Source organism: Vitis riparia, chromosome 4 (genome assembly GCF_004353265.1).
Source record: "Vitis riparia cultivar Riparia Gloire de Montpellier isolate 1030 chromosome 4, EGFV_Vit.rip_1.0, whole genome shotgun sequence".
In the NCBI taxonomy this organism is placed as follows: Eukaryota; Viridiplantae; Streptophyta; class Magnoliopsida; order Vitales; family Vitaceae; genus Vitis; species Vitis riparia.
The window spans coordinates 18,070,914-18,077,947 of NC_048434.1; the positions used below are offsets into that span (position 1 = coordinate 18,070,914).

The 7,034-nt window shown below is 34.6% G+C and overlaps 1 pseudogene; it reads left to right on the forward strand.

The window, feature by feature from the left end:
• Nucleotides 1–491: 491 nt before the first annotated feature.
• On the forward strand, nt 492–5,092 carry LOC117913293 (annotated as a pseudogene).
• Nucleotides 5,093–7,034: the final 1,942 nt, after the last annotated feature.

The window sequence follows — 7,034 nt, forward strand, 5'->3', positions numbered from 1 at the left end:
CATCGTAGTAGACTCCATCCAAATACTTTGGAGGCCTTAATGTGTGCTCAAAGTTGGTTGGGAAATGAAATGGAAGGTAGTTAATCTAAAATATTTTCAATCTTATGAAACAACTATGTTGAATTTTTTAATAAAGTTGTTTCTTGTTATTCTTACTTTTATTGGGTGATTCTTTGCTTGTTAACCTAGGGGGCAAACTCATAATCATGGATGAAGATGATGAATCACTCTTGCTGTAGGTTCTTTTCTTGAAGTGAAGTTGGTATTGGAGATATATTTTGGGACCCAAGATACATTTTTTATTTTAATGCTCTTTTTTAATCTTAATGTGGTTATATGTATGAATATGTTGGGAAGACTTTATGTTTAATGTTTTTTTTTTTTTTAATGTTGCCATATCCATGGAGATTTTCTATTTTTATATGTTGTAGTTGTGATATTTATTTATTTTTCATTTTTATCTTAATGTTATAATTTATATTGTTATATCCATGGTATTAAGCATCAAAGTTGTATTTTTTGGCAAAGAAGGCATTAGTGCTGACCTAATTGCAGTAAATGAAGACGTTGGGGCTGCTTGTTGGGGCATTAATGTTTATTTTTCTCCAATGCCTCTCAGAATTGTTGTTGCTGGTGCTAGATTATTAAAGAACAAAGGTATACTGCCTAAATAACTTGGATGATTTGGGTTGATAAATCTATTTTTTCTTCTAGGGTCAATCACATTTAATTTGTTCCTAGGAGATGGAAAGCAAAAGAGAGAGGGCCCTTGTGTTGGAACCAAGGGCTTCCAGGCACCTGAGGTAAGAACTTGTAATCATTTTCGTTTCAGTGACTGCATTATTGTTATTATTTTCTATGTCCTGTTCATTCGAATCCTAACCCACTCTATTGGTCAAAAAGGGGTAATGATTGGTGTTATCACAAGTGGGCAGATTGCTGATTTTATTGGTCGAAAAGGGTAAGATGGAGGATACTCTGTCGAGATTGTTCATATTTGAGCATTTTTCCTACACAAACCTTCTCTCACAACTTGCTTTCTTTGTGGGTGGAATCAGGCCATGGGGATGTCATCCATGATCTGTATAGCATGATGGCTCACAGTCTACTTTATCTTTTGTAGGATATCTCCAATTTTCAATTATAATTTTGATATATTTGTATATGTTTTTCTTCATGTTTTACCCTCTGGATGTTTCAATGTAGGGATATTTTTCCCTTTATTTTAGGAGATTTCTTCATCTTATATGGAATTGGTGTTCTTTCTTATGTGGTATGCTTTTATGAGAAGCTTCTCTTCTTGGATATGAAGTTCCAATAATTATGCAACTTAAGAAGCATTAAACATCTCTCTATTCCTCTGGATGAACAGGTACCAATCTTTATTGCTGAAATAACACCTAAGAATCTTTGAGGAGCACTAGCAACAACAAATCAGGTTGAATTTTTTATTTTATTTTATTTTATTGTTTGCATTGTTTTCAGAAGCAATTTTGTTGAAGAATAATTTATGATGGAATGATTTCAATATGACTGTAAAAATGTGCTTTAATATGTTGGATTGGGTTTAAAACCTGAGACATTAACTTTATTGAGAGGCTTGTGTGCTCTTAGTGCTTTGGATGGTAATAGGCTCACTTAATTTTTATTCTCTAAACCCTGTAGTTTTTCTACTCGTATTCTGATTAGGTTGCAATTGAAGACTTGGAGCATATCTTAAATGAGGTGAAGACCCACATCATTTCTTCTCCTCCTGATCCATCTCCTATGAGGACAATGGCTGAGGGCAGTGTTGCCAATACTATTCGAGGACTTTCTGCAGGCTTTGGGGTCAACTGTGGAATACTCTGAGCGTGTGGGGATGATGAGCAAGGCGGCTTGTTTGTAAGTAACATGGGCTCTAGTGGAGTGAACTTTTCAGCATTAAGGATAAAGAAGGGGCCAACAACTCAAGTGAGCTTCATATTTCTTCTATATAAATGGACTAGCTCTTTGACATTTTCTCATTGGAATTCTGGATAATAAGTGCTGGAAATTTATTGACACTGGTACATCACAGTGTGTTTGCCTGGTTGATGCATTGGGCAATCGTACTATGCGGCCCTGTCTCTCAAGTGTTGTTAAGATTCAGGTGCATGCTACTTTTCTGGTTTTATTTCTTTTCACTTAAAATAGTTTAGGCTCCAAGTCTTTCTTTTCATACAGTTTTCTTATTAAGATGAGCATACATGGAGTCTTATTATTGTCTTGTCCCTTGCAGGCAGAGGAATTAACTAAAGAGGATTTTAAAGGGGTAAAGGTAAGGCATCTCTAGATGGAAATAGGATATCATGAATCAAGTGTGACCATGGAATTTCTTTTTACTGTTATCTTATTATTTTTTTTCTTTTTGACATGGTAGGTTAACTTACTATTAACTAGTTGGATTAAAATTTTATTCCAACAAATGATATTAGCTACTTTGTAAGTATCTAAACTATAGGCATAAAAGTGCATCTATACGTTTAATTTATAGCTCAACTTCAAATACATAGATGCAATGTAATTGCTCTGTTTGGTTATTGGTAGTGCATAGCTTCTGAAAAACATATCATTCAGCAATTGCTGATCCATCTGTTGTTACAGTGGTTGGTAATGAGACATGGGATATATAATTTGGAAGTTATTCATGCTGCAATTCAGATGGCCAAAGAGGAGGGCATATTTGTATCCTTGGATTTGGCCAGTTTTGAGGTATGAGTTTCTTTGCATGTGATTGAAAGGTCTTCCATTTGGTTTTCTGCATTGTGATAAACAGAATGAAATTATCACCAAAATGTTAATGAAAAAAAAAATGGAGCTTCATAATCTTTATAATTAGTTCCCCTACACTCCCTAAAATGATCATACCTTGTAGATAGAATTTTATGCCCTTTTCAATTAAAGGACTCACTAGTCCTCCAGTGGCATAATATCATGTTTGAAAAACAAAAAAAAAAATGAGGGGTTGTTGTACTTTGACTGCAATATCCTACTCATGCACTGGAACAGACTTGTTCTAATTACTGGGTGAGGAATTGTCTCTTTTAACCATTGTTTTTTTTTTTTTTTTACCTTGGCCAGATGGTTCGGAACTTTAGAGGACCTTTTCTAGAGTTACTGCAATAAGGGGATATAGATCTTTGCTTTGCCAATGAGGATGAAACAAAAGAGTTGTTAAGGTGATTGCCAATTGATTTTTCCTAACCTATCATGCTAAAACAATCAGTGATGAAAAAGAATTAATCCCCCTCATCCAGCTTAAAAATTTTGGTGCAATTTGTGGTAAATGGTGCTAATTTCTCTTATGATGGTTGTAGAGATGACGAAAATGCTAGTCCTAAGGCTGCTCTTGAATTTCTTGCTAAGCACTGCCAATGGGCAGTGGTGACACTAAGTTCTAATAGATGCCTTGCAAAATGCAGAAGAGAGGTTAGTACAATGTAGCTACACTGCACTTCTGTTGATGTCACAAATAAAATGCATTTTACTTGTATTCAGATGTGCCCTATGGAGAATTAGCTGCATTCTGTTGTTAGTTTGAGTAACGTATAGAATGTTCCATTTTTCTTTCAGATGGTCTAAGTTCCAGCCATATATTCTGGGACAAGAAACAAAAAAACCATAAACTTAATGTCTTTGGTTAAGGCTGCACTTTTTTCCCAATTCCCAGAGGCAAATTGATGTAGACATGTACATTACGCATATGAAGCTTTATGCTCATCTTCTGCACATTGCTGTTGGTGGATGTTGCACAATGGACAAGTAATCGTATAAGGATGTAGGTGATGTCGATTTCCAATGTTACCCAACTCTAAAGTATTTTCTGCATAACAGAGGTGGGTTGTAGTTGCTACAGAGTCCTCCATTGTGGTCACCATTCGAATGGCCACTGGAAGTTAAATTACTTGACTATTTTATATCTCAGAGGTTTGAAGTGGTATGGCAACATCACAATTAGCCATTTCGTTAATTGTCTATCAAGTGACAGTGGAATTTTAGCATAAAGGACTTGCAGTTTTTTGTACTTTGAAATGTGGCTCAAACAATCTCTTTCAGAAATTTTAATTACTCGTCCCAACTTTCTCATGGGGCTGAGTCTACGAGTACTCCCAAAAAACATTGTGCCAACCTGGAGAAGTGGTTTATAACCTGGAAAACTCGTCTATTTAAGAAAGGACGAGCACGAGTTCTTTTAGTAGAATTCTAAAAAATTGCCTGAAGGAGGATAAGTGAGCGATTTTTGGATTTTCTAATAATATTTTTCAAATTTTATTAGACATCTGATTTTTTTTTTTTTTTGTTTAAATAAATGCTTTTTAGACTAGAACTCTTAATGGACGAAAGGTGCATGGAACTCTTCTTTGAGTTTCAACTTTCATCTTCCGGCATGCTCATGATGGGGAGGTGCCTTGGAAGGCTCCAAATCCTCCACAAGTCAGGGTTGGGCAGGTTTCTCCACCCAAGACATTTATCTCAATATTTTGAATCCTTGGTGTTCAGGAAAAAGAGTTAAAGCCCTAAATAGTCTCTAAGCCTTTCCTGTTGAAATGAGATCAACCAGAACTGTTTGCCATCGGAGCAGGGGACCTGTTTGCAAATGGGTTTTTGTATGGGTTAGTGAAGGGACTATCACTGGAAGAATGCTGCTGAGTGGGCACATGTAGTGGTTGTGTTTGTTATTTAGGTTGTGTTTTTTGCCATAGAAAAACATATTCAAAAGATTGTATATTTATTGAAAATAAATTTGTGTTTTGCCACATTGACTGAATGCTGAATAGTATGTGAAGAAAATGCTAATTGTTGATGTTTTTAAGAGGTTCAATCTATATCATTGTGATGTTGAATAAGACAGGAAAATAACCATGGAACCTATGTCACAGAATTTTTCAAACTGGGAAAAACCCAATACCCGAACCTGAACCCAAGCCCGAGCCCCGCCCCGCCCCACCCCGCCCCGAAAACACATTTGGTACGGGGATGGGATTATCAAGTCTATTCTAAACGGGAACGGGACACATTAACCCGCCCCCGCCCCAGGTTTGGGACGGGGATGGGAAAGAGATTCAGATAATTGGGACAGGAATGGGATAGGGGAGGCCCGGCCCAAACCCGCCCCGTTGCCAATCCTACTTCATACGATATATCTTTTTTTCTCAACATAATATGCGAGATTTTCTTTAGAAAGATTTGGTACAATCCAAAATATACCTATTTTTCTTATAAATATATCAAAATTTATGAATGGTATATCTAATTCATTCTAATATCATTTAAGGATGATAACCCTTAATCATGCATGATAGGATAAGGAACACGAATGATTGTAATCAATTAAGAACAAATGATGTTTCTACTAGCATTTATATAATGTATCTCTTTTTCAAAATAATTTATTAGATTTTCTTCAAGATGCATATGTTTTTTTTTGTTAACAATGTACCGAAAATTATGAAGGATGTACATATTTCATTCTAATAACATTTGAGGTTATTAATTGTCATACATGCGTGACTAGGTGATGAAAAATAGATGATTGACAACAAAAAAAAAAAGTTGTTAGCCACCCAATACAACTAGAACCAATGTTTGTAGAACCAGTCCGATCATTGAATAGAAAAAGTTATCGGTTTACTGGTCGGATCAATGGTCGAATTGGTGATATCATAAATATATAACTTATATTTTATTAAAATTAAGAATGATTTTAAGAAATATATATATAGTATTAAAATTATAGTATTTCATTTTTTTTTGTATTTAATGTGTCTATTAATTGATAAACATAAATATAAATGTATTAATAATATATCAAATTTGATTAAATAGAATATGTATAATATTTACATATGAGAAGAAAATTATAACATTTAATTTTATCTACATATCTATGCATTTTATTATTTTAAAAATATTATATTAATTAATTTATATTATTTTTATATTTATTGTTAATAATTATTATAAAAAATTGCAAAGAGCATTAATAAAATATTGTTACCCATATTTAATAACGGGATTCTACAGCATGATGGTTATATCTTCTTTTTGTAAACCTTAGATTTGAAGGAAGAAGAAAGTTGCCCAATGGGTTGCGTGACGAGTGGGTTGCCGGAGGGAGGGACCCCTAATGTTGTAAGGCATGCCTAGTGGGTGGAAGACTAGGAAGATTTTGGGCCCAATGCGGCCAAGGCCCAATGGCATTTTGGTTGACCCACACGTTGACCGGTTCATAGAAAACCGGACTATTTGTCTGGTTCGATGCTTCAACTGGCCGATTTGGTCCAGTTATTAAATCATTGACTAGAACTATGTTAATTGAGATATTCACTCCACTCATTTTTTGACATGGGCTTCTTCTTCTGAAAATGATGAATTTGGTGGGAGAAGCTCCCAATGCTGCAAGGCCTGCCTGGTGGGTGGAAGACTAGGAAGATTTTGGGCCCAATGTTGCTAAGGCCCAATGGCGTTTTGGTTGACCCACATGTTGACCAGTTCATAGAAAATTGGACTATTCATCTAGTTCGGCGGTTTAACAGGGCGGTTCAATCCGATTTTTAAATCATTGACTAGAACCATGTTAATTGAGATATTAACTCCACTCATTTTTTTGACATGGGCTTCTTTTTCTGAAAATGATGAATTTGGTATTTGATTGAATAGTGGATATCTTTTCTATAAACATGCCTTATAAGGGTAAATTCTTCAATAAATCTGCAACCTACTATTAGCTACATAACAAGTAGAAATTGACCACAGGTCAAGGAAATGGAGTATTCTAATTGAAGAGAAGAAATTACAACAAGTGAAAATTTAATAGTAAATTATAAAATATTTTAATTCCTAATAAAATTAAGAAAAAATTAATAGTAAATCTTAAATACAATTTTTTTTTTTTATAAAAACATATTGTGAACTCGTGTTTTTCACATGCGTTCCCACTCGAATGGCGAGACTCCCTTTTCATTTATTTGTGAAAAAATTGATTTTTAGAAAAAGACTTGGAGTCGTCACTT